The following is a 27,014-nucleotide window of genomic DNA, read 5'->3' as shown; positions in this document are numbered from 1 at the left end:
ATTGAGATCAACACTTTTCGGGAAACTCTAAGTGAAGGGTGGGCAACCTTTCTGTAAAGTGTCAGAGAGTAAATATTTTAGTTTTTGCAGGCCAGACAGTTTCTGTCAAAACCACTCGACTCTGCTGTTGTAGCAAATACATGCTCATAAACAATACGTAAACAAGTGTGCTTGGCTACCTTCCAATAAGACCTTATTTATTGAAACAGGCAGCAATCTGGATTTGTCCTGGGGAGAAGGCAATGGCACCCCACTCCAGTACTCCTGCCTGGAAAACCCCATGGACTGGGGAGCCTGGTGGGCTGCCGTCTATGGGGTCACACAGAGTCGGACACGACTGAAGTGACTTAGCAGCAGCAGCAGCAGTAGTTTGCTGACCTCTAATCTAAGTGATCTTGTTGCTCAGCTCTGTTAGGTGCACCATAATTTCTCCTTTAAGAATTCGTAAAGGAATACAGTCTGAGCAAAATAGAATAATCTTGCTTTCCATCTGTTATAAAGGAGAATAGTAATGGCAGCAATGTATGTAAAGATGTCCATGGGTCATTGTGCCTTTCAAAGCTCAAGGTATGTATATTTGTATCGGAATTCAGGGCATTTCATTAACCATGCTCTTATTAGGTTTAATCTGATTATGGTCTTTTTATTTGTATTTTACTGATTTTATTATGATACAGAATTCAAAATCCTTTAGAAAAACCCTACACCACTCTTCTTTCAGTCCAGATTTTAACCAGGGCTTACAACAATATTTCCTAAAGTAAGTGACAGGTATTGCAGTAGGCTGTATGATTTTAGATGGTACCCCAATAAATTGTTAAGTAAACAGTAATAAACAAATGGAGTTCTCTGTAGTCTTCATTCAGGCTTTCTGATTACTGTAATACCTTTGAGAAACTTCATGGTTTGTTTTAATATAACATTAATAGCCAACGTAGCTTCCCTCCCCCCCCCCCACCTGTCCCCTTCAAGTGAAAGTGAGAGTTCTCCTCCAGCCCACAGCCTCTGGAAGAAAGGCAGCAGTGCCTATCTGAATTTTAGTGTTTAGAATTTTTAGTGTTTTAGTTCTATTTATTTTTAATGTCTGTTTATGGCACCTGATAACTTTTTCTATTCATGGAAGTGATATGATTTTTTAAAAATAAATTTGAGTAAAGAGGATTGATCTGAAAGAGACTGCCTAAGAGAAAGAGATTGCCTAAGAGAAAGAGATGTGAAACGGCTCTGATGTGAGAGAGATTTCTCATTGCTGGCTTGAAGATGGAAGGAACTGGCAAGGAATACAGGTGGGCTCTAGGAGCTCTGAGGCTGGCTAACAGTCAGCAAGGAAATGGACTTTAGTCAACTACAGCTGCAAAGAACTGAAGTCTGCCAACAACCTGAATTTGAGCTTGGAAGTGGATTCTTCTCCAGAGCCTCTAGATAAGAGCACAGTCTGGCTGATACCTGGATTTGAGCCTGTGAGACCCTAAGCAGAGAACCTAACTGAGCCATCTGGACTCCTGACCCACAGAAACTTTAGATATCATGAAGGATACTGTTTTAAACTGTTAAATGTGTGACAATATGTTATGCAACAAGGAAAAAAAAAAACCAATAAAGCTTATAGGCTTCATTCTGATTTCTCTTCAGATTATTAGAGAGAGCGTGTCCCCCTTCCCCAACACCACTTCTCCCCCTAAAACAAAAAGAATCCAACTCATTGGTAAGTTGATTGTAGGCTTTTAGGGTACACCCAGTGACTGAGTGTAGCATGAATGGCTTGACAGAATTAGGTATTGCCTAAGAAATTCTCAAAAAACGGAGCCCTCCTGCATTGTTGGTGGGAATGTAAATTGGTGCAGCCCCTATGGAAAACAGTTTGAAGTTCCTTAAAAAACTAGAAATAGAGTCACCATATGATCCAGCAATCCTACTCCTGGGCATATATCTGGACAAAACTATAATTCAAAAATATACATGCACCCCCAAGTTCATAGTGGTACTATTTACAATAGCCAAGACATGGAAGCAACCTAAATGTCTACTGACAGATGAACGGATAAAGAAAATATGCTGTGTATACACACTTTGCCGACAAAGGCCCGTATAGTCAAAGCTGTGGTTTTTCCTAGTCGTGTATGAATGTGAGAGTTGGACCTAAAGAAGGTTGAGCACTGAAGAATTGATGCTTTTGAATTGTGGTGTTGGAGAAGATTCTTGAAAGTCCCTTGGACTGCCAGGAGATCAAACCAGTCAATCCTAGAGGAAATCAACCCTGAAGCTCCAATATTTTGGCCTCCTGATGCAAAGAGCCAACTCATTGGAAAAGATGTTGATGCTGGGAAAGATTGAAGGCAAAAGGAGAAGGGGGCAGAGGATGAGATGGTTAGATAGCATCACTGACTCAATGGACATGAATTTGAGCAAACTCCAGGAGATAGTGGAGGACAGGAGAGCCTGGCTCGCTCCCTGTTGAACACAACTTAGTGAACAACAACAAATACACACATACACACACACAAATATTACACAAGCATAAGAAAGAATGAAATAATTCCATTTGTAGCTACATGGATGGACCTAAAAATTACCATAATAAGTGAAGTTAAGTCTGACAGAGGGAAGACAAATACATGGTATCACTTATATGTGGAATTGAAATATGACACAAATGAACTTATTTAGAAAACAGATACTCACAGACATAGAAAACAAACCTATGGTTACCAAAGGGGAAAGGGGGATCAGTTCAGTTCAGTCACTCAGTTGTGTCCCACTCTTTGTGACCCCATGGACTGATAAGGGAGAATAAATTAGGATCTTGGGATTAGCAGATTAAAAACTATTAAATATAAAATAGATAAACACTGAGGTCCTACTTTATAGCACAAGGAACTATATTGACTATCCTATAATAAACTATAATGGGAAAGAATATTAAAAAATACTTTATAATTCTTATAACTTTGCTGTACACTGGAAACTAACGCAACATTTTAAATCAACTATACTTCACTTAAAATAAGAATTTATCAAAAATACTATGCCTGAAGAAGTTCAAGTTTTCCTGTTTCTTAGACTTTAAATTTTTGTTGTTTGGGAGAAAGAACTCAGCATAAAATACAAGAAGCAAAATCAAGACATTACAGTTCAGAGAAAGGAAATGAGATCAGAAAACATAGAGTATTGCTTATAGTAAGTTTTCTTGGACACGCTCAGGCTGACAATAAGAAGGAAAGAACCATAACAAGCCAAAGCAAGTCAAGAGGAAGACCAAACTGGTGACAGGAAGAATAGCTGTTGGCAGTGACTTCCCTGGCTTCCCATTGTGGTCTGTAGGCCCAGTTCTCTGAGCATTTTTCTGTAGCTGATCCTTGGTTATGAAACCTCCTCTGTGAATCCTCAGTCAAGTGCTTGTTGAGTGTCTTCAGTGTGTCTAATAGCACCTACTGACCATTTGCTGAGTCTTTGTCCTTCTCAATTCACTTTTCATTGTTCTTGGCAATAATGGCATAATATATAGCATGGATAGTGGAAAGCCCTCATACCTTATAGCCAGGCCAATTTTACATTAAAATTCTAGCTCTGCATTGTATTAACTGTGGGACACTGGGTAAGATTTTAAAGTTAATGTTCTTATCTGTAAAATGGGAATAATAGTCTGTTTCTTCTAGAGTAATAGCATAAGGGAAATTTTCCCAGTAGGGAAAATTCCCTCCCTGCCCTCACTTAGATTGGAACTTCAGCACTGTGCTTCAATTATTTTAGTAGTTTTCCTTAAAATAGCAACCTGCATTGTGCACTTACAAGGTATAATATTGATGTCTTACTGCCCTTATCACTGCCAATGCAAGAATATTAGGATGTTTTTACTTTATCCCTTAATTTATTTGTTAATGTTTGTCATACATTTAAATTGTCCATATTTGTAAACCCAGAAGTCATTATTATTTGTTGTTTTTTACAGTCAGTATTTTTTATATTTACCCACATATTTATGTCTTATTTTGTTCTTCATTCTTTGCTGTGTCTCTGACCTTCTGTCTGGGGTAATTTTCCTCCTGCCGAAAGTATCTTTTGGAAACTTTTAGTGTGGGTCTGCTAAGACATGCTCTTTCTGTTTCTGTTTGTCTTTAGTTTGCTTTCATTATTGATATCCCTGGGTATAGAAGTTTGGATGGCACTTTATATCATTGAATATACCATTTCACTGTCTTCAGGTTTCTGTTGTCAGCTGTCAAACTGTCACTTCTTTGAAGACAATCTGTTTTTAAAATCTCTGATTATTTTAAGATTTTTTTCCCTTTTTGTCTTTCTATGATTTGTCTTGGTATATAGATTTATTTTTATTTATCTTGTTGTGATTCACTGGGAATCTTGAATTTATGGATAGATAAATCTGATGAAAATTCTATGAAATCATTCTATGAAAAATTCTCAGCCATTTCCTCAAATATTGTCTACCTCATTCTCTTCTCTCCATGGACCCCAATTAACATATTATACATTAAATTTTCTCATTTCATCCAAGTCCCTTATATTGTCTGTTTTCTTTTTGGTTTTCTCCATGATGTATTCTGGATAATTTCTTCTGATCTATACTCCTCTTAACTAATTCTTTCTTCAGCTTTCAGCTGCTCTGAAATCTATCCTCTGAGTTTAAAATTTGGGCTATTATATCTTTTTGTTTCAATATCCCATGCCTTGGTATTTTTCTTTTGTCTCTTGTCCTGATTCTTGCTCGCACTAAGACAACATTATCTTTAAGAGAGGATTTGCCTGTGCTGGGTTTTTAGGGGAGGGTTTATGGCCAGGACTGCCTTAATCCAGCTTCTAGATTTGAGACTACCAGATGATGAGGAGCCAGGCAAGTCCATGCAAGACTAGATTTGCTTTTCGCTCACTGCCATCCCAGCCTTTCAGAAGAAACCAGAACAAAGCGAGGGTTGGTTTATCAAGTAGATTGCAAGTTTTCTCTTCGCTCTTCCATTCTATGAGGCCTTTTGAGGCAACTGCTTCGTAAGGGTGGAGAATTGCCCTATGGGCAAAAATAGCTGTGTGTGGTTGAGCTTCCTGCTCTGGCTTCTCTTGTTGTCCTCGATCTTTAACTGGCAAAATTGAAGTACCTTATATTTATACTTCCAAGAAGATTGTGTGTGTGTATGTGTGTGTATCCAGATTTTATTTTGTTTTTCAGTAGGAAGGTTAGTCCAGGTTACTTACTATTCTTGAAAGCAGAACTTCCTGGTTCTTTCCTGACCCTTGGGTTTGATAGTGAAATCGTACCCTTGTAGTATAGCATACATTTTTTACTTTTTAGGAGAGAAAAAAGAGGTCAACAACAGATCACCCTTGAAGAAGTCCCCTCTGTGCATATGTGCCAGGCACAACCCTTTATACCTTCTGTTATCTCTTCAGAACCTTTGAGTAGCTGTTATCTCCATTTCACAGTTTAAATAAAGTGAGCCCAGATAGACTGAATAAGTGGCCAAATATCATCAGAGTTTGTAATGGGCAGATGCAAGATTCAGCCAAGTCTTTTGAACACTCAAGCCTGCTCTGTTTATGCTCTGATTATGTTATGCTTTGATTCAGAGAGGAGAAAGTTAAAGTCTTTCAGGGGTTAACATACCTTATCTTAAAGGGACTTTTTCATTCTAAGCGATGTTTGCAATTATAGTGTTTGTATTTCCAGGTTGCTTGGGCATACCAAAAGGAAGTTGTAAATTCATTATGAAATATTAAGGTGCAAGGATTCTTAGCTAGTAGAATACATTTTTTTTTTCCTTTAAAAATTTCAGTGGTCACTCAGTGGAGCTGCCTGAAAATTCATGATTAAAACATGTTCTTTTATATGATCTCAACCCATCTATTTTGTATCTGTGCTGGATATTTATTCTTCATGCTTCATTCCTTATTTTTTTTCTCATATTGTTTGCTATAAAATAAAGGATTTGATTAAAGTACAGGAAACTAACTGCACGGGTATTGATTTTTAATGAATTGAACGATAGTCACTGGTTAAAATGTTTCTCATTTTATGATCTAATGTTTATTTACTGATTTAAGCCTGTACTTAAAATTCTCAGTCTTCAATTCAACATTAATTAGAAACTGTGAAGTTTCATTGTCTTCTAAGTCTTGAATTTATTTGCTTGTAATTTCACTCAAAAAGGTGATCATGTGGATAAAATAAGTAGTTTGCTTCCATTTTTTTGTATGTTGTGGTGATAAACTATTATAGTGATTGAGTCTTACATTTAATCTTGTCAGATTATACAAACTTAAATTTGTTTTAAGTAAACTGATTCAGTCAGTTTAGTTCAGTTCAGTCGCTCAGTCATGTCCAACTCTGCGACCCCATGAATCGCAGCACGTCAGGCCTCCCTGTCCATCACCAACTCCCGGAGTTCACTCAGACTCACGTCCATTGAGTAGTAAACTGATTAAAACTGTTAAAATGGGTGAATTTAACTCAGATGACCATTATATCTACTACTGTGGGCAAGAATCCCTTAGAAGAAATGGGGTAGCCATCACAGTCAACAAAAGAGTCCAAAATGTAGTACTTGGTACAATCTCAAAAATGACAGAATGATCTCTGTTCATTTCCAAAGCACACCATTCAATATCACGGTAATCCAAGTCTATGCCCCAACCAGTGATGCTGAAGAAGCTGAAGTTGAATGGTTCTATGAAGACCTACAAGACCTTTTAGAACTAACACCCAAAAAAGATGTCGTTTTCATTATATGGGACTAGAATGCAAAAGTAAGAAGTCAAGAAATACCTGGGGTAACAGGCAAATTTGGCCTTGGAGTACAGAATGAAGCAGGGCAAAGACTAATAGAGTTCTGCCAAGAGAATACACTGGTCATAGCAAACAGCCTCTTCCAACAACACAAGAGAAGACTCTACACATGGACATCACCAGATGGCCAACACCAAAATCAGACTGATTATATGCTTTGCAGCCAAAGATGGAGAAGCTTCATACAGTCAGCAAAAACAAGACCAGCAGCTGACTGTGGCTCAGATCATGAACTCCTTATTGCCAAATTCAGATGTAAATTGAAGAAGGTGGGGAAAACCACTAGACCATTCAGGTATGACCTAAATCAAATTCCTTATGATTATGCAGTGGAAGTGAGAAATAGATTTAAGGGACTAGATCTGATAGACAGAGTGCCTGATGAACTATGGAATGAAGTTCGTGACATTGTACAGGAGACAGGGATCAAGACCATGCCCAAGAAAAATGCAAAAAAGCAAAATGGCTGTCTGAGAAGGACTTACAAATAGCTGTGAAAAGAGGAGAAGTGAAAAGCAAAGGAGAAAAGGAAAGATACACCCATTTGAATGCAGAGTTCCAAAGAATAGCAAGGAGAGATAAGAAAGCCTTCCTCAGTGATCAATGCAAAGAAATAGAGGAAAACAATAGAATGGGAAAGACTAGAGATCTCTTCAAGAAAATTAGAGATACCCAGGGAACATTTCATGCAAAGATGGGCTCAATAAAGGACAGAAATGGTATGGACCTAACAGAAGCAGAAGATATTAAGAAGAGGTGGCAAGAATACACGGAAGAACTGTACAAAAAAGATTTTCATGATCCAGATAATCATGATGGTGTGATCACTCACCTAGAGCCAGACATCCTGGAATGTGAAGTCAAGTGGGCCTTAGAAAGCATCACTACGAACAAAGCTAGTGGAGGTGATGGATTTCCAGTTGAGCTATTTCAAATCCTGAAAGATGATGCTGTGAAAATACTACACTCAATATGCCAGCAAATTTGGAGAACTCAGCATGGCCACAGGACTGGAAAAGGTCAGTTTTCATTCATCCCAAAGAAAGGCAATGCCAAAGGATACTCAAACTACCACACAATTGCACTCATCTGGCTCCCCACTCCAGTACTCTTGCCTGGAAAATCCCATGGACAGAGGAGCCTGGTAGGCTGCGGTCCATGGGGTCACAAAGAGTCGGACACGACTGAGCGACTTCCCTTTCACTTTTCACTTTCATGCACTGGAGAAGGAAATGGCAACCCACTCCGCTGTTCTTGCCTGGAGAATCCCAGGGATGGGGGAGCCTGGTGGGCTGCCGTCTATGGGGTCACACGGAGTTGGACACGACTGAAGTGACTTACCAGCAGCAGCAGCACACGCTAATAAAGTAATGCTCAAAATTCTCCAAGCCAGGCTTAAGCAATACATGAACCGTGAAATTCCAGATATTCAAGCTGGTTTTAGAAAAGGCAGAGGAATCAGAGATCAAATTGCCATCATCTGTTGGATCATTGGAAAAGCAAGAGAGTTACAGAAAAACATCTGCTTTATTGACCGTGCCAAAGCCTTTGACTGTGTGGACCACAACAAACTGGAAAATTCTGAAAGAGATGGGAATACCAGACCACTTGACCTGCCTCTTGAGAAATCTGTATGCAGGTCAGGAAGCCACAGTTAGATCTGGACGTGGAACACCAGACTGGTTCCAAATAGGAAAAGGAGTACGTCAAGCTCTATATTGTCACACTGCCTATTTAACTTATGTGCAGAATACATCATGAGAAACGCTGGTCTGGATGAAGCACAAGCTGGAATCAAGATTGCCAGGAGAAATATCAGTAACCTCAGATATGCAGATGACACAACCTTATGGCAGAAAGTGAAGAGGAAGTAAAAAGCCTCTTGATGAAAGTGAAAGAGGAGAGTGAAAAAGTTGGCTTAAAGCTCAACATTCAGAAAATGAAGATCATGGCATGTGGTCCCATCACTTCCTGGGAAATAGATGGGGAAACAGTGGAAACAATTGCTAACTTTATTTTTATGGGCTCCAAAATCACTGCAGATGGTGATTGCAGCCATGAAATTAAAAGATGCTTACTCCTTGGAAGGAAAGTTATGACCAACCTAGACAGCATATTAAAAAGCAGAAACATTACTTTGCCTACAAAGGTTCATCTAGTCAAGGCTATGGTTTTTCTAGTAGTCATGTATGGATGTGAGAGTTGGACTGTGAAGAAAGCTGAGCACCAAGGAATTGATGCTTTTGAACCATGGTGTTGGAGAAGACTCTTGAGAGTCCCTTGGACTGCAAGGAGATCCAACCAGTCCATTCTAAAGGAGATCAGTCCTGAGTGTTCATTGGAAGGACTGATGTTGAAGCTGAAACTCCAGTGCTTTTGCCATCTGATGCAAAGAGCTGACTCTTTTGAAAAGACCCTGATGCTGGGAAAGATTGAAGGCAGGAGGAGTAGGGGACAACAGAGAATGAGATGGTTGGATGGCATCACCAATTCAATGGAGGTGATTTTGTGTAAACTCCAGGAGTTGGTGATGGACAGGGAGGCCTGGCATGCTTTGGTCCATGGGGTTGCAAAGAGTCAGACGCGACTGAGGAAATGAACTGAACTGAAACTGGTTAAATAGTCAAACAAAAGATTGAATTAATTAATTTTGAGTTCATGTCTGTCACAGTTAACTTTATAAACTTTTAGATTGAAAAGCTTTCTGAATTTTAGTAACTGTGTTTGGTTCTCTGCAATTACAGGAGACTATTTTTGTAAAATGCCTCAAGTTTACAAGGCCTATTTTAAAGCATTAAAACAAAGTGTTTAAGAAGAGATGTTAGTGTATGTTAAAAGTAAAAAAGAGTGTGTTTTGAAGTTTAATTATGATAACAGAAGGATTTTGAATTGGCATCAACATCTCTAGTTTAAAAAAATCATTTTTTAAGAAGTATTTTAAAATTAAACAACTTGGTATATGATTTTACAACTTTTGATCTACCTTTTGGCAATTAACATTGACAAATAAAATTTTTTATTTCTATTAGATAAGTGAAAATCTGCCCTAGGGAATTAAAGAGATATAAAAGCTATTAAAGAGCTGTAAGTTGAGATTAACTGAAATATAATGCAACTGTCTTAAAGATGACTGCTATGTTTATGCATTCTAAAATGGCTTTATCTGTCCATTTGTCTATCCAGAAAGCACTTACTGAGTCTTTACTACCATAATATCAGGCATAGTTCTACACGCTAGAGATACAGGATGGATAAGAGAAAATCCTTGCCCTCAAAAAGCTAGTGTAGTCTACCAATAAATCTTTTTTAAAAGTTGATCTTCAGTTGTATATAACCTTACTTATGTAAATTACTGTAATCCCTAACTTTTCTCACTTTCTGTAATGTATAGACTCAATAATGAAATTGTTATTAAAAACACCGCTTCCCAGCCAATGTGCCATAACTGAAATATGCTAAATAGATGCTGGTGTCTTAGCTCTCCTTTTAGACTCAGGAAGGCTGTGAGGCAGTATGAGTGTGTGTGTATATATATGCTTGTGTGCATACCTGATGTGTTGAGAGAATGGAAAGACACCCCTATTCTAGTCTACTTTGGCTAGTTTTGTGTTTCTCAGCCTTTTAGGATTTGAAGAATACCAATACTAAATGCAGGCTCATGTGTCCAAATTGTAGGAGTTTGAAGCAGAGAAAAGTTTTTTGCAGGGCCAAGTAAGGGGACTGGTAGCTCGTGCCCCCCACCCAACCCTTAATTCCCTGAAGGGTTTCAGCAAAGCATTTTTAAAGGACAGGTGAGTGAGGGGTGGCTGTAGGGTGTGTGATCAGTTCATGTGCAGTTCTCTCATTGGTTGATGTTGAGGTAACAGGGCAGTTAACTTTATTAATCTTTAGTCACCAGTATGTCTGGAGGTATGTACTCATGATCATCAAGTGATTAATTGCTTTCATTTGTTGGAGGTTTTTAGCATCTGGAAAACTCAAGAAATATCCATGAGATACTATTATATGGGAGCTTCTGAGAGGAGCTGAAACAGAAGATATGGGGGAAGGGCCTCACCGAGGAACACCCCATTATAGTTACTTATCCTAAAATTCTGAACCAGAAGTCAAGGAAAACTCTGTTACAAACCTGATGAACTTAATGGCTACTATTTTTAACTGGGATAAAAAATTTTTAACTTGGATATAAAAGAACTCACTTCTTTCACAGTTTTGAATGGAATGGATTCCTAATGCTAGCCAATGACAAAAGTTGAAAACGCAGACTTTCATTTTTAGGACATGGTGGTGTAAGACTCACTTTTAGCTTCCCTTTCCCTGTGAAATACAACTGAGCAGTTATTCAACTGACAGCCGCAAAAGAACTCTGAAAATTGGAAAGAGGGCAGACTAGCTAGGAACCTCAGCACTTCAAAAATGACATTAAGGAGAGTTCATGAGGTTTTCTTTTTACCTTCCAATTATTCCTGGGCTGGCTGTTAGAGAGACCTACTATCCAGAACCCATCACAGGGCATAGAAAACAAAAACAAAAGCCTGCTTTCACTGACCAGAGGACTTGGAAAGGGGAAACCCAACAGAGACCTAGTTGGGTCCACATCTGGGGCCTAGTGGGCAGTCTGATCTGCCCACAGCCCCAACAGGAGCAGCAAAGGCCTTAGCCATCCCAGCCCTTGCTCCACAGCTGGGGTCTTGCCATGTAGTCTGACCTGCCAGCAGCAGCAGCAGCAGCAGCAGCAGCAGCAGCAGCAGCAGCAGCAGCAGCAGTAACAGTGAACATGGCCATTTCAGCCCCCATGCCACAATCCAGGCCTGTCATCTGTCCTGTTGACAATAGCAGCAAGAGCAAAGACCTTGCTATACTAGTCTCTTCCCTGCTGCCCTCCACCTCATGGCAGAAAGAATCCCAGGGCCCAGTAGCTTCTGATATCCTCTCCTTCAAGATTGCCCTAGGCTAGCAACTGGCCCTGGGAAGCACCTTTTGTTCCTGAGGATGGCATCAACAGGGCTTGACTGGGAACTCCCAGCAGCACCAGAAGAATGAAGCAGACCAAAATAGCATTGTAAGGTCTTAGAAAACTAAACTGTCACTGGAACTAAACCCCACATAATTAGCCTAGAACTGATACACTAAACCTAAATAGGGCAACTGCCTGCTAAAATAGAAGATCTGTGATCAACGGTCTCCTAACAATGACCAAAATATCCAGGCTACAGTTGAAAACCATTTGTCATACCAAGTACCAGAAAAACCACAGTTTGAATGAGAAGAGGCCAATAGTGAGTTGAATCAGATTTTGGAATTATCTCATGATGGTTTTAGTTCAGCTATCGTAAAATTGCTCGATGAATTGGTCACAGATTTTTCTTGAAACAAATGGAAAGATAGAATATCTCAGCAAAGTAGAGCCAAGAGCATTTCCTAATGAATTGGATTTGCAATGTGAAAAGAATAAAGGGATCAAGATTGGCACCATAATTTTTGACTAAGCAACTGGAAGGAAGTACGGAGTTGGCCTTCAGATGGGGTTCAGTTTCAGACATGTTGTGGGATATGATGGCCCTGTCTTTTCCTATCCTCCATGCCCAATATATTGTGTGCCTTATTAGTTAAAAGGAAATCCTTTTATGAGTACTGAAAGGTTGAACCATCCTTGGGAAACTGGTTAACACTGAGCATCACTAACTCACGTAGTCTTTGTGACATGCACGGATTTCAGTTCTTTACCTAACTTGAAAAATTCCCCAACTGTTTGCATATTTAATTTTACTATCTTACACAAGCAGTTATATCCATTTATTTTATACTCTTATTTCTTTCTCCTAAAGCAATTACTTTCCAGATCATCTACTTTACTTCTTTAGACCTAGAAACTGATGACTACAATCATGATTCAAAATCTATTTTCTGCTGCCCTGCACTGAGCTGAGTAATTGGGTATAAATGCTTATTTCCTTTGTATGCTTTGCCTTTTTGTTAACTGGTTTTTTTTTTTTTTTTTTTTTTTGGTTAAAAGACCAGAGGTTTCATTATTGCCTGCTGAATATGCTTCTATTAACATTTGTAAAAAGTAAATTACTTTGGGGACTATTAATGAATTGATATTTAAATCGCATAGTTAAATGCTTTCCATCCTTTATTCAGCAAACAATTGGATTACCACCGCCCCCTACCCTTGTAAGAATGTAAGCAATTTCTGTGCTATGTTTGAGGAGAATATTTGTTTTTAAAAAAGTTTGTTTAGAATCTGGGTGATTCATGGCTATTACAACATCATAATTTGTACTGTTTGTTATAAATATTAAAATTTAAATAATCATATCCAAAGTGTTTTTTGAGAAACATTAATGATTAATAAGTGCTACATGGATGATTTGGGTAGACTATGGTAGAGAGATGTTTATTGCCTAACTGCAGGACTTGGCTGCTAATGTGTAATGTGAATATGGAATGGGGGTGGAGGGTAGGGATTGTATATGGTGTTTACCAAACTTTTTTATTCTTTCAGGATTCTATAAGATGCTGCTTTGGGAAACCCTTTAGAGTGTTTGCTAATTACATTTTTGTTGTATATTACTATATAAATTTTATATACTCTTGATGCAACTAAAATGAATAATAGAGAAAGAAGTGTTGCTGGCTTTACAATTTCTTTCACTAACTTATTTAAATTTTATTTAATTCAGAAATAGATCTAAGTTATTATGGAGATCCATGCAACATGGCTCTGGATGGGAAGAGATTAACAGCACTTCATGGAAGAATGACTGGAAAAAAATGTTAATGAAGATAGCAACTTCCGTGCTCAAATATTAATTAGGTGCAGAGTGGTAATTAGTGGCAGGCTTCATGGGGTTGCAAAGAGTGAGACACGACTGAGCAACTGAACTGAACAATACTGTTATAGGCTAATGTAGCATTTGCAAAACAACCGATGTTCGTGACATATTAACAGAATATATTCCTTTTATAAATAGGATTTACAATGTAATTTCATACTGTCAGACTTCTATAATTATTAGTTTCAGCTTATAAAGACTGGATTATGCACACAGAATTTGACAGTTGTGATAATGTTAGTACAGTCATTTCAATATCTGTAGGGGATTGCTTCCAGAACCCCATGGATACCAAACCCCTCTGATGCTCAAGTCCTTTATAAAATGGCATAATATTTGTCTGTAACTTATACACATCCTCTCATATACTTTAAATCACCTCTAGATAATCTATAATACCTAATACATTGTAAAAAAGCAAAATGGCTGTCAGGGGAGGCCTTACAAATAGCTGTGAAAAGAAGAGAAGTGAAAAGAAAGATACAAGCATCTGAATGCAGAGTTCCAAAGAATAGCAAGAAGAGATAAGAAAGCCTTCCTCAGCGATCAATACAAAGAAATAGAGAAAAACAACAGAATGGGAAAAACTAGAGATCTCTTCAAGAAAATTAGAGATACCAAGGGAACATTTCATGCACAGATGGGCTCGATAAAGGACAGAAATGGTATGGACCTAACAGAAGCAGAAGATATTAAGAAGAGGTGGCAAGAATACACAGAAGAACTGTACGAAAAGATCTTCATGACCAAGATAATCACAATGGTGTGATCACTCACCTAGAGCCAGACATCCTGGAATGTAAAGTCAAGTGGGCCTTAGAAAGCATCACTATGAACAAAGCTAATGGAGGTGATGGAATTCCAGTTGAGCTATTTCAAATCCTGAAAGATGATGCTGTGAAAGTGCTGCACTCAATATGCCAGCAAATTTGGAAAGCTCAGCAGTGGCCACAGGACTGGAAAAGGTCAGTTTTCATTCCAATCCCAAAGAAAGGCAATGCCAAAGAATGCTCAAACTACCACACAATTGCACTGATCTCACACGGTAGTAAAGTAATGCTCAAAATTCTCCAAGCTAGGCTTCAGCAATACGTGAACCGTGAACTTCCTGATGTTCAAGCTGGTTTTAGAAAAGGCAGAGGAACCAGAGATCAAATTGCCAACATCCGCTGGATCATGGAAAAAGCAAGAGAGTTCCAGAAAAACATCTACTTCTGCTTTATTAACTATGCCAAAGCCTTTGACTGTGTGGATCACAATAAACTCTGGAAAATTCTGAAAGAGATGGGAATACCAGACCACTTGACCTGCCTCTTGAGAACCCTATATGCAGGTCAGGAAGCAACAGTTAGAACTGGACATGGAACAACAGACTGGTTCCAAATAGGAAAAGGAGTACGTCAAGGCTGTATATTGTCACCCTGCTTATTTAACTTATATGCAGAGTGCATCATGAGAAACACTGGGCTGGAAGAAGCACAAGCTGGAATCAAGATTGCTGGGAGCAATATCAATAACCTCAGATATGCAGATGACACCACCCTTATGGCCGAAAGTCAAGAGGACCTGAAAAGCCTCTTGATGAAAGTGAAAGAGGAGAGTAAAAAAGTTGGCTTAAAGCTCAACATTCAGAAAACAAAGATCATGGCATGTGGCCCCATCACTTCATGGCAAATAGATGGGGAAACAATGGAAACAGTGTCTGACTTTTTTTGGGGGGCTCCAAACACTGCAGATGGTGACTGCAGCCATGAAATTAAAAGACGCTTACTCCTTGGAAGAAAAGTTATGACCAACCTAGATAGCATATTCAAAACCAGCGACATTACTTTGCCGACTAAGGTCCATCTAGTCAAGGCTATGGTTTTTCCTGTGGTCATGTATGGATGTGAGAGTTGGACTGTGAAGAAGGCTGAGCGCCGAAGAATTGATACTTTTGAACTGTGGTGTTGGAGAAGACTCTTGAGAGTCCCTTGCATTGCAAGGAGATCTAACCAGTCCATTCCGAAGGAGATCAGCCCTGGGATTTCTTTGGAAGGAATGGTGCTAAAGCTGAAACTCCAATACTTTGGCCACCTCATGCGAAGACTTGACTCATTGGAAAAGACTCTGATGCTGGGAGGAATTGGGGGCAGGAGGAGAAGGGGACAATAGAGGATGAGATGGCTGGATGGCATCACCAACTCAATGGACGTGAGTTTGAGTGAACTCCAGGCGTTGGTGATAGACAGGGAGGCCTGGAATGCTGCGATTTGTGGGGTCGCAAAGAGTTGGACACGACTGAGTGACTGAACTGAATACAGTGTAAATGCCATGTAAATATTTGCTTGTGTTTAGCAAACTTAAGTTTTGTCTTTTGGAAATTTCTGGAGTTTTTGTTTGAATCTACAGATGTGGAACCTGTGGATAAAGATGACCACTTGTTCTAATGATAAGTCAGTTCATGAACACCAGGAGAAAAGATCAGGTGCAAGTTTCCCAAAAGTTGTTTCTCTACTGAGTATTTTCATTGGGCCAGTTTCTGTCCCACATTTAGAAAATAGCAAAATGTGAATGTGTAGTTCTTAATTTAAGAGGGAAAATTACTCTTTTCTTGTACCAGTCTTGAGAAGAATGGAGGGAACTTCTTTGTTCATGTCTAGAGCAGACTCTGAGCACTTGGTCTTTATGGCTGTACTTCTGTAAGATTCTAAGTTCTAAGAACTTGCCTTTAGCACTTCTTTTTTCTTTCTGGGCTTCTTATAGTCTTTCTGTGGGACGTGTTTCTAGCAATTCCTTGGGGAGGAATTGGGGGATATGTTCTTGTCTTCTTGGGTTCTGTCTTCTGTCCTTTTCAGTCTCTACTCTCATTCACATCAATGGCTCCTGGTCACCCATGCTTCCTAGGGAGTGTAGAGATGAGAACTTAGATTCTAGAGTTTTATATGTCTAGGCTTCAGTCCTGACTAACTGTTTGGCCACAGACAACCTGACTTAGCCTCAGTTTCCTTATCTTTAAAACAGGGGCCAGTAGTATATTTACTATTATGATAAATAATGATAAATTATGATGAATGGGAGAATCTATATAGAGTTCTCAGCAGCATGCTTGGCTCATGGTATGCTGCAAATGGTAGTTGATGTCTTCATCATCTACATGTTGACCCTTCCTTAAACTATATGTGTGTGTGTGTGTGTGTGTGTGTGTGTGTCTGTGTGTGTGTGTGTGTGTGTGTTAGTCACTCAGTCGTGCCCGACTCTTTGCGACCCCATGGACTGCAATCCACCAGGTTCCTCTGTCCATGAGATTTTCCAGGCAAGGATACTGGAGTGGGTTGCCATTTCCTTCTGCAGGGGATCTTCCCAACCCAGGGATCGAACCCGGGTCTCCTGCACTGCAGGCAAATTCTTTACCAACTCCTATCTAATTGCACTCTCTAAATCTCTGCCTTGATCCATGGAAATGAATAATTTGGAAATTGGTATTTTCAAAACACAGCTGTGTGTCTCTTTTCTTTCTCTTCCTTCTACCAGTTCTTTCTCCTGTAGTAGTCGCGTTTTCATTTGGTGGTATCATTATTTACCCTGTATCTTTTGCCAGAAATCTGTATGTCATTCTTTCAACCAACCCCCAACCATCCCCTAGCTAATCACTAACTGTTGCTTGTCAGTTTAAGTCTCTCTCAGTTGTATCTACTGATGCATTGGTTTAAGTCTTTATCATCTTATGGTTTGGCTAATGTAATAACTTCCTGAGTGGCCCCCACTCACTCCTCAACCTATTTTCCCTTCTTCTGTCACAGTGGTCTCTGACACATTTCTCCTTTTCCAGCCACTTCTCACCCTCCAATTTTTCATGCCAGCAATACCAAACAGCTTCCTCTCCCCCATCCTTATCTTCCCTTTGGTTAATTGGTGGTTGTTCTTCATGCTTTTCCTACATCTATTGTAGTACATCGCACAATTCATTATAAATGTAATGAAGTTCCTAGGAAGGACACAGGAAGTTCACCCCATTTATTAAAGGTTTCCTTAGATATGTAAGTTTGTTTGTAAGCCTCTGAGAACTTTATATTATAGATGTCACTCTGAAGTTTGCATGTAACAGCTTAATGGATTAAGTTCAGTTCAGCTAGATGTAAAATTACAGTTAACATAATCCATGTTGACTTCATTATGTTTGAGACATAAACACAGTTTTTCATTTATATATATATACAAGTCATTTAAAATAATTTATATTATACATATATTTAAAAATTAAGACCTCTTTTGATTAGTGAGATCTTAGGGATGTATCCCTCAGCTGTTACAATTATTTTTAACTAGGAAATATGTGTATGGAGGAGTGTATAGTGTGTGTGTCTGTGTGCCTGCACATATGTGTATTTTAAAGAATGCTAATAAAATGAAAACCCATGAATCTGTTATCCAAGTTAAGAATAAAATATTACTAAGACCTTTAAAAGCCCCCTGTGTACCCCTTTCTGATCATAACCTCCCATTCTCCCATAACCATTATCCTGGCTTTTGTACTCAAGATTCCTTTTTATTTTCTTTATAGCTTTACCATCTACGTATGTATCCCTAAACAGTATATTGTTTATTCATTAAAAATGAGTAGTAAGCACAAAGTTAGCTGTGTGAGGAAAAGGCAATAATACCACTATTGTGTGAAGAATCAGAAGGGAAGAGAAGACAAACAGAACCTCTTGTTCAGTCTGGCTTCACATACCTGAGAACATATAGGAGCCCCTGCTAGGAAATCCATTGGCAAGATCCCGAGTAAATCCCCAAACACAGGGCTCTCCACAGGCAGGACATCCATGCTATAGTGCAGGATGGGGTACTGAACATCCAGCTGGAATGCGGTCAGGGGGCATGGGCTGCTCTGCATTTCCTGCTTTTCAGTTCACTGAAGAGGCTTCCCACTCAGCTATTCCTAAGAACACTGCTGTTGAGTGAAGTGAGTCTTCTGCTGATCTGGGCAGCAGAGAGGAGCAGGAATCTCATAAGCCCCTGGTCAGAAAAAGCAAAACAGAGCAATCTGGCCCCAGCTTATGGGGTTCTTCTGTTTTCGAGTTAAAAGGTGGCATTGGGAATCTTTGATGGCTCAGTGCATGGCTGGCAACCTGAGATCTTACTCTCATTCCTGTGTTGAAGGCATTTGCTGTCCCTTGACTGTCCTGTTTTTTATTGGTCTGCTCTCTTGTTCTAGCAAACACATCCTACAATAATTTCTTCAGAAAGTATGCATTGCAAATAAGGTATTGAGGTTTTTTGTGTCTGAAAAAAAATTCTTTTTTACTATTATTGATTTTTCTGACTAGATGTAGACTTTAAAGGTTAGAAATAATTTTTCTTCATGGTTCTGAAGGTACTCTACTGTCTTATTGCCTCTAGTGTTGCCATTGAGAGATGGGAAACCACAGCAGTTCCTGTATATTAACTGTATCATCCTATCCTCCTTGTGCACCCTTACTCCTATTTCTGGAAATCTGAATGTTCTCTGGCCCACAGGGTTCTTAAATTTCATAATGGCATGTGTGAACATGTATCTATTACCTATTTTGCTGAGTACTTTGTGGGTCCTTTTTTTCATTTAAATTTTATATTGGAGAATAGTCGATGTACAATGTTGTTTTAGTTTCAGGCATACAACAAAGTGATTCAGTTATACATATACATGTAACTATTCTTTTATAAATTATCTCCCCATTTAGATTATTACAGAATGTTGTGCAGCATTCCCTGTGCTATACAATAATAGGTCCTTGTTGATTATGTATTTTAATTATAGCAGTGTATATTTGTCAGTCCCAAACTCCCAATCTGTCCCTCCTTCCACTCTTCCCCCTGGTAAACATAAATTCGTACTCTATGTCTGTGAATACATATCTGTTTTGTAAATAAGTTCATGTATCATTTTTTTAGATTGCACATAAAAGCAATATCATATGATATTTGTTTTTGTCTTAGTATGACAATCTCTAGGTTCATACGTGTTGCTGCAAAATAGCATTATTTCATTTTTTGTAGCTAAGTAGTATTTCATTGTAGAAATATACCATACCTTCTTTATCCATTCATCTGCTGATGAACATTTAGATTGCTTCCATGTCTTGGCTGTTGTAAATAGCACTGCAATGAACATAGCGGTGCATGTATCCTTTTGAACCATGTATTTCTGTGGTTATATGCCCAGGAGTGGGATTGCTGGATCATATGTTAAGGGACCTCCATACTGTTCTCCATAGCAGCTGTACCAATTTACGTTCCCTCCAACAGGAGTGTTCCCTTCTCTCCACACCCTCTCCAGCATTTACTGTTTAGAGGCTTTTTGATAATAGCCATTCTGACAGGTGTGAGGTAATATCTCATTGCAGTTTTGATTTGCATTTCTCTAATAATTAGCAATGTTGAGCATCTTTTCATGTGTCTCTTTTGGCCATCTGTATGTCTTCTTTGGAGAAACATCTGTTTAGGTCTTCTGACTATTTTTTGATTAGGTTGTTTGTTTTTTTGATACTGAGCCATAAGAGCTGTTTATAAATTTTGGAGATTAATCCTTTGTCAGTTGCATCATTTGCAAATATTTTCTCCCATTCTGTGGGCTGCCTTTTATTTTGTTTATGATTTCCTTTGCCGTGCAAAAGCTTTTGAGTTTAATTAGGTCCCATTTATTTATTTTTGCTTTATTTCCATTACTCTGGGAGGTAGCTCAGAAAAAATGTTGCTGCGATTAATGTCAAAGAGTGTTCTGCCTACGTTTCTCTCTAAGAGTATTATAGTATCTAATCTTATATTTAAGCCTTTAATCCATTTTCAGCTTATTTTTCTGTATGGTGCTAAAGAATGTTTTAATTTCATTTTTTTACAAATAACTGTCTAGTTTTCCCAGCACCGTTTATTGAAGAAACTGTCTTTCCTGCATTGTATAATTTGGCTCCCATTGTTGTAGATTAATTGGCCATAAATACATGGATTTATTTCTGGGCTTTCTATCCTGTTCCATTTTATCTATATTTTTGTTTTTGTGCCAGTACTGTACTGTTTTGATGACTGTAGCTTTGTAGTACAGTCTGCAGTCAGCAAGTCTGATTCCCTTTTTCTTTATCAAGATCACTTTTGGTATTTGGGGTTTATGTTTCCATGCAAATGTTCCAATTCTTTTTGTTCTAGTTCAGTGAAAAATGCCACTGGTAATTTGATAGGGATTACATTGAATCTGTAAATTGCCTTGGGTACTATAGCCATTTTGACAATATTGATTCTTCTAATCCAAGAACATGGTATGTCTCTCCATCTATTTGTGTCATCTTTGATTGCTCTCATCACTGTCTTATAATTTTCAGAGTACAGGTCTTTTGTCTTCTTAGGTAGCTTTATTCCTAGGAATTTTACTCTTTTTGATAGGATGGTAAATGGGATTGTTTTCTTGATTTCTCTTTATGATCTTTCTTTGTTAGTGTATAGGAATGCAAGACATTTCTGTGTATTAATTTTGCATCCTGCAAGTTTACCACATTCATTGATGAGCCTAGTAGTTTCCTGGTAGCGACTTTAGGATTTTCTATGTATAGTATCATATCATGTGCAAGCAGTGATAATTTTACTACTTCTTTTCCAATTTGGATTTCTTTTTCTTCTCTGATTACTGCAGCTTGGACTTCCAAAACTATGGTAAATAAAGGTAGCAAGAATGGACATCCTTGTCTTGTTCCTGATCTTAGGGGAAATGCTTTTAGATTTTCACCTTGAGTATGGTGTTAGATGTAGGTTTGTCATATATGACCTTTATTATGTTGAGATATATTCCCTCTATTCCCACTTTCTTTTTTATCATAAATGGGTGTTGAATTTTGTCTAAAGCTTTTTCTGCAGCTATTGAGATGATCACATGGCTTTTATTCTTCAATATGTTGATGTGGTGTATCCCACATTTGATTTGTGGATACTGAAAAATCCTTTCATTCCTGGGAGAAATACCACTTGATCATGTATATATATGATCCTTTTAATGTATTATTGGATTCAGATTGTTAGTATTTTGTGAGGATTTCCATGTCTATATTCATCAGTGATTTGTTGTTCAGTCACTTAGTTGTGTCTGGCTCTTTGCGACTCCAAGGACTGCAGCATACCAAGCTTGCCCGTCCTTCGCCATCTCCTGGAGCTTGCTCAAACTCATTTCTATTGAGTTGGTGATGCCATCCAACCATCTCATCCTCTGTCATCCCCTCTCTTCCTGCCTTCAATCTTTACCAGCATTAGCATCTTTTCTAATGTGTCAGCTCTTTGCATCAGGTGGCCAACGTATTGGTGTTTCAGCTTCAGCATCGGTCCTTCCAGTGAACATTCAGGGTCGATTTCCTTTAGGATTGACTGGTTTGATCTCCTTGCTGTCCAAGAGTCTTCTCCCAACACCACAGTTCAAAAGCATCATCAATGATATTGGCCTTGAGTTTTCTTTTTTGGGTCATCTTTGGTATTCAGGTCATGGTGGCCTCATAGAATGAGTTTCAGAGTATTTATTCCTCTGCAATTTTGTGGAATAGTTGAAGGATAGGTATTAACTCTTCTCTAAATGTTTGATAGAATTTGCCTTTGAAGCCATCCAGTCCTGGACATTTGTTGGAAGCTTTAAAATCACAGTTTCAATTTCAGTGCTTCTGATTGGTCAGTTTGTATTTTCTATTTCTTCTTGGTTCAGTCTTGGGAGAGTATATCTTCAGCCAGTCTGTATCTTTTTATTGGAGCATTTAGTTCATTTACATTTAACGTAGATATCAGTATGTTCTCAGGTGCCTCAATTGTAAAGAATCTGCCGGCCAGTGCAGGAGCCACAGGAGACGTGGGTTTGATCCTGGGTTGGAAAGATCCCCTGGAGGAGGAAATGGCAACCCACTCCAGTATTCTTGCCTGAAAAATCCCATGGACACAGGAACTTGGTCAGCTACAGTCCACAGGGTCGCAGTGAGTCAGACATGGCTGAGTGAGCATACATGCATGTGTTCTTATTGCCATTTTCTTAATTGTTTTGGATTCGTTTTTGTTGATCTTTTTTTCCCCTTTCTCATTTGTTCTTTCTTTTTGTGGTTTGTTGACTAACTTTAGTTTTATGTTCAGATTCATTTTTCTTTTTTGTGTGTATATCTATTGTAGATTTTCTGTTTGCTATTACTGTGAGGTTTTGATGTAAATTAAAAAGTATTAGTTGCTCAGTCGTGTCTGACTCTTTGCAACCTATAGACTGTAGCCCACCACGCGCCTCTGTCCATGGGATTCTTCAGGCAAAAAAACTGTAGTGGGTAGCCATTCCCTTCTCCAGGGGATCTTCCTGACCCAGGGATCTAATCTAGGTCTCTTGCATTGCAGACAGATTATTTATATATATATATATATATATATATATATATATATATATATATACACACATACATACACACACGTACACAAAGTATCCTGCATTTGTCTTATGCTCTTCTCACTGTTGCTTGGTTTTATATCTTATTTGTATGCAGATGATTTCCTACCTTTACTTTATGTTTTCCTTTTCTGGGGATCTTTTCCATTCATAATTTTCTTGTTTTTAGTAGTGGCCTTTTCTTTTACACTTAGAGAATTTCCTTTAGTGTTTGTTGCAAAACTTGTCTGATGGTGCTGAATTCTCTTAGCTTTTGGTTGTCCATAAAGCTTTTGATTTGTCCATTCAGTCTGAATGAAAGCTTTGCTAGGTAGAGTATCCTTGGTTGTAGGTTTTTCCCTTTCATAACTTTAAATATATTGTGCCACTTCCTTCTGACCTACAGAGTTTCAACTGAGACATCAGCTGATAACCTTAGAGAGTTCCCTTGTATATTATTTTTTGCTTTTCCATGTGGTGGTTCCTTTCAATTTGAGCAACTCAGGATTAAGGTCTGGGAAATTTTCTTGGCTTATTTGAGTTCCTCCTCTCCATTTTCTTTGTTCTTTTGGCTCTACTTTCTGGGAAATTTCCTCAACTTTTTCTGACAGCCCTTCTGTTGAGTTTTAAATTTCTTCATATGCTTGTTTTTCAAGAGCCCTGTTCTTGTTTTCTGAAAGTTCCATTTTTGTTTCGTAGTTATGTTTCCAAGGATATTAATGGTATTAATAGTTGGAAGTTTTTTTCTTGTTTAGTCTGTTTCCTCTAAGTTCCTTTTTCTGTTTTGATCTCTGTCATCCAAATTGGAGACTCTTCTCCAGGTATCTTGGGAGATTGGTTGCCTATTCATGAGTAGAAATAGGGCAGGGGTTCTTTAGGGACATTTGACAATGTTTAGAGATATTTTTGATTGGCAAAACTGGCTGAGGGGGTGCTACTGGCATTTCTAGGTAGAGGCTAGAGGTGATGTTAGGCCCCCTACAATGCACAGGACATCCTTGCACAGCAAAGAACTATTTAGCCCAAAACGTGATCAATGCTGTGGTTGGAAAGTTGATTGAAAACTGTGAACTTGAGGCAGAACTTGCTGACTTTGGTTTCAAGAATTTGATCTGGTTGAGTGGTTTGAGCAACATAATGTCATTATCTTTAGGTCTCTCCTTCTGGCCTCGTCACATATTCAATAGAAAATCTTTCTCTGCTGCCTGAAGGGTAAAGAGCTAGCTTTTAATATCTCCCTCTCCCCCAGTGAATGGGAAAAGAAGATGGGCTGTCTACATTCATTTTGTGTGTGATCACATAATCCCTTTGTTTTTTTATATAGTGTCCACTTCCTCAGCTGCCTGTGTCACCAGTTATATGACCCTATGTTTTACCCTCTTCAGTGAATTGCCCTCTGTGAGGTTAAGGTAGGGCATTTACCCAGTGGCATGGAATAGAGGAGGAGTATCTGAGATTCTTTTAAAAAAAAAATTATTCATTTATTTAGCTATGCCAAGTCTTAGTTACAGTATGTGGGATCTAGTTCCCTGATCAAGGATCAAACTCAGGACACCTGCATTGGGAGTGTGGAGTCTTAGCCACTAAAAAGAAAGTGAAGTCGTTCAGTCGTGTCTGACTCTTTGCGACCCCATGGACTGTAGCCTGCCAGGATCCTCCATCCATGGGATTTTCCAGGCAAAAATACTAGAGTGGGTTGCCATTTCTTTCTCCAGGAGATCTTCCCGACCCAGAGATTGAACCCAGGTCTCCCACATTGTAGGCAGACACTTTACCATCTGAGCCACCAGGGAAGTCACTGAACCACCAGGGAAGTCCCAGATCTAAGACGTTTAACTACTTCTCTAATAGATTTCATTCAAACCTTGTTAGTTTAGCCCCACCCTCTCTTTCTCAGAGTTCAGATACTTCTTGAGAATTCTGTAGTGTAAATGAATGTGGTTCTGAACTATTATTTTCTCCTTGCAATTCAGGCTTCCTACAAATGCTAAGCCAGTTACCATTACTCCATCTGATTTCTGGCTTCCAAAATGTAATTATTAATTACTATTGTTTTCTCTCATTCTCACAGTCCTTTAAAACTTGGAAGTTATCCAAAAGGTGTAGTGAATTGAAGAATACTATACAAATATATATATAAATAGAGTCCCAAGGGTTTATGTGTGGACAAAAACCAATTATGCTAAACATTTCCTGAAATTGCTTGCTATTGTCAGGATAAGTCATCACAAGTAAGACATCCACCTTGAGAATGAAAACATTTGTGGGAGCGCAGACTCACATTGTTATATTGTCTTCTCACAGAGGAAAATCTTTGAACAGTTTTGATTATCAAAAGGTCCTTTTTGTATAGGGTGCTGAAAGGTACATTATTACCATTTCTTTTTGTTTCAGTTTAGCTTTATTAGATTGCTTGATGAGAGATATGAAACTGAGGAATAATTGATGTCCTGATGACTGCAGGATAAAATAACTGATTCATATGATCTCAGAGAAATGTTTAAGTCTAGGTTAGATTATATTCTTTTGCCTGTCCTCTGATTGCAAGAATAAAGACAAACAAACTTTAAGGCAAGAAGTATCACAAATGTCCTACTATACATGAAGAACTTTTTGCTGTCTTCTGATTGTTCTTGCCTGGAGAATCCCCATGGAGAGAAGAGCCTGGGAGCTCCAGTCCATAGGGTTGCACTGAGTTGGACAGGACTGAAGCGACTTAGCACACACACACATCCAGGTGTACTTTTTTCTACCTGTAAAAATCAGTGAGAGTGTTTTGTTTCCTGAGAAGGCGGGAAATTCATCCATGTATACACATACATGTGTGTGTGTTTAATAAATTATGTAGTCTTCAAAAAATTATGCTAGCCTTCAAATAAACTAATGTAGTAAATTGTGATTGAATTCTATATTAATCAGTAGTTGATTCAAGCATGTTGGATTAACTTTAGTTCAGAAACTTATTTTATAACTATTAACAATTTATTGACCAGAGATATATTAGTTTGTCTTTTGTTGCCCAAACATTATTGACCAGAGACATTTCAATATTAACTTACATAACAAATTGTCAGCTACAGGTGTTAGTTTCTGCCAGAATCCCCTGGTCAATAATGTGTCATAAGGAACCAAGTGCATATTTGTGTTTTTAATGCCTGGGCCTGGGCATTGTTATTTTATCAATCATCCCAGTTGCTTCAATTGTATGGCCAGAATCGAAAGCCATCAATTTCAATTGAGGAGAGAACTGGGTAAGAATGTCTGGACCAGTGGTTCTGCTAGTAGAAATTACTTTCTTTCTATGGCGACTTAGAATAATTCTAATTTGAAGTTTGAGGAGGACGAAGGATTTCTCTGTGACTTCAGTTGAGACTGGAGAGGCTGCTGGAAATTAAATAATGCAGGTCTTACTCTTCATGAAGTGTCTATTCAAGTCTTTTGCCCAGATTTCCTAGGAGCATATCTTCTTATTTAAGGATTATTTATTTTGGCTCTTGACTAAGTATATGTGTTGCAAATACCTTGTCTCTGTGGGATTTTAAGCAGAAACATACCATCAGGTTTTCATTTTTAAAGCATCACCACAATAACGATGGGAGAAACAAGTTTTCATTGGTCCCAGTAGAAATTGGTAGTAGCTTAGACTAGGTTGGGGCTTCCCTGGTGGCTCAGATGGTAAAGCGTCTGCCCGCAATGTGGGAGACCTGGGTTCAATTTCTGGGTCGGGAAGATCCCCTGGAGAAGGAAATGGCACCCCACTCCAGCACACTTGCCTGGAAAATCCCATGGATGGAGGAGCCTGATAGACTACAGTCCATGGGGTCTCAAAGAGTCGGACACGACTGAGCGACTTCACTTAGACTAGGTTATGAGACATGGAGAGAAGTGGACTGGATTAAGAGATATTTGAGATAAACTCAGTAGGACTTGTTAGTGAAGATTAGATAAGTGATGGCTAAGATGAGAGAATGATTTAAGTATCTGGTTCAAAAGGTAA

General features: G+C 38.6%; 1 protein-coding gene across 23 annotated transcripts in view; it reads left to right on the top strand.

Annotated features, from left to right (window-relative positions):
- The window catches only part of CASK (calcium/calmodulin dependent serine protein kinase), a 379,740-nt gene that overhangs the window by 52,944 nt on the left and 299,782 nt on the right, over window positions 1–27,014 (top strand). The window lies entirely within an intron of this gene.

Source organism: Ovis aries, chromosome X, assembly GCF_016772045.2.
Source record: "Ovis aries strain OAR_USU_Benz2616 breed Rambouillet chromosome X, ARS-UI_Ramb_v3.0, whole genome shotgun sequence".
In the NCBI taxonomy this organism is placed as follows: Eukaryota; Metazoa; Chordata; class Mammalia; order Artiodactyla; family Bovidae; genus Ovis; species Ovis aries.
Note: the sequence above shows the minus strand (reverse complement) of the source record. Positions and strands in the feature narration are given on the sequence as shown.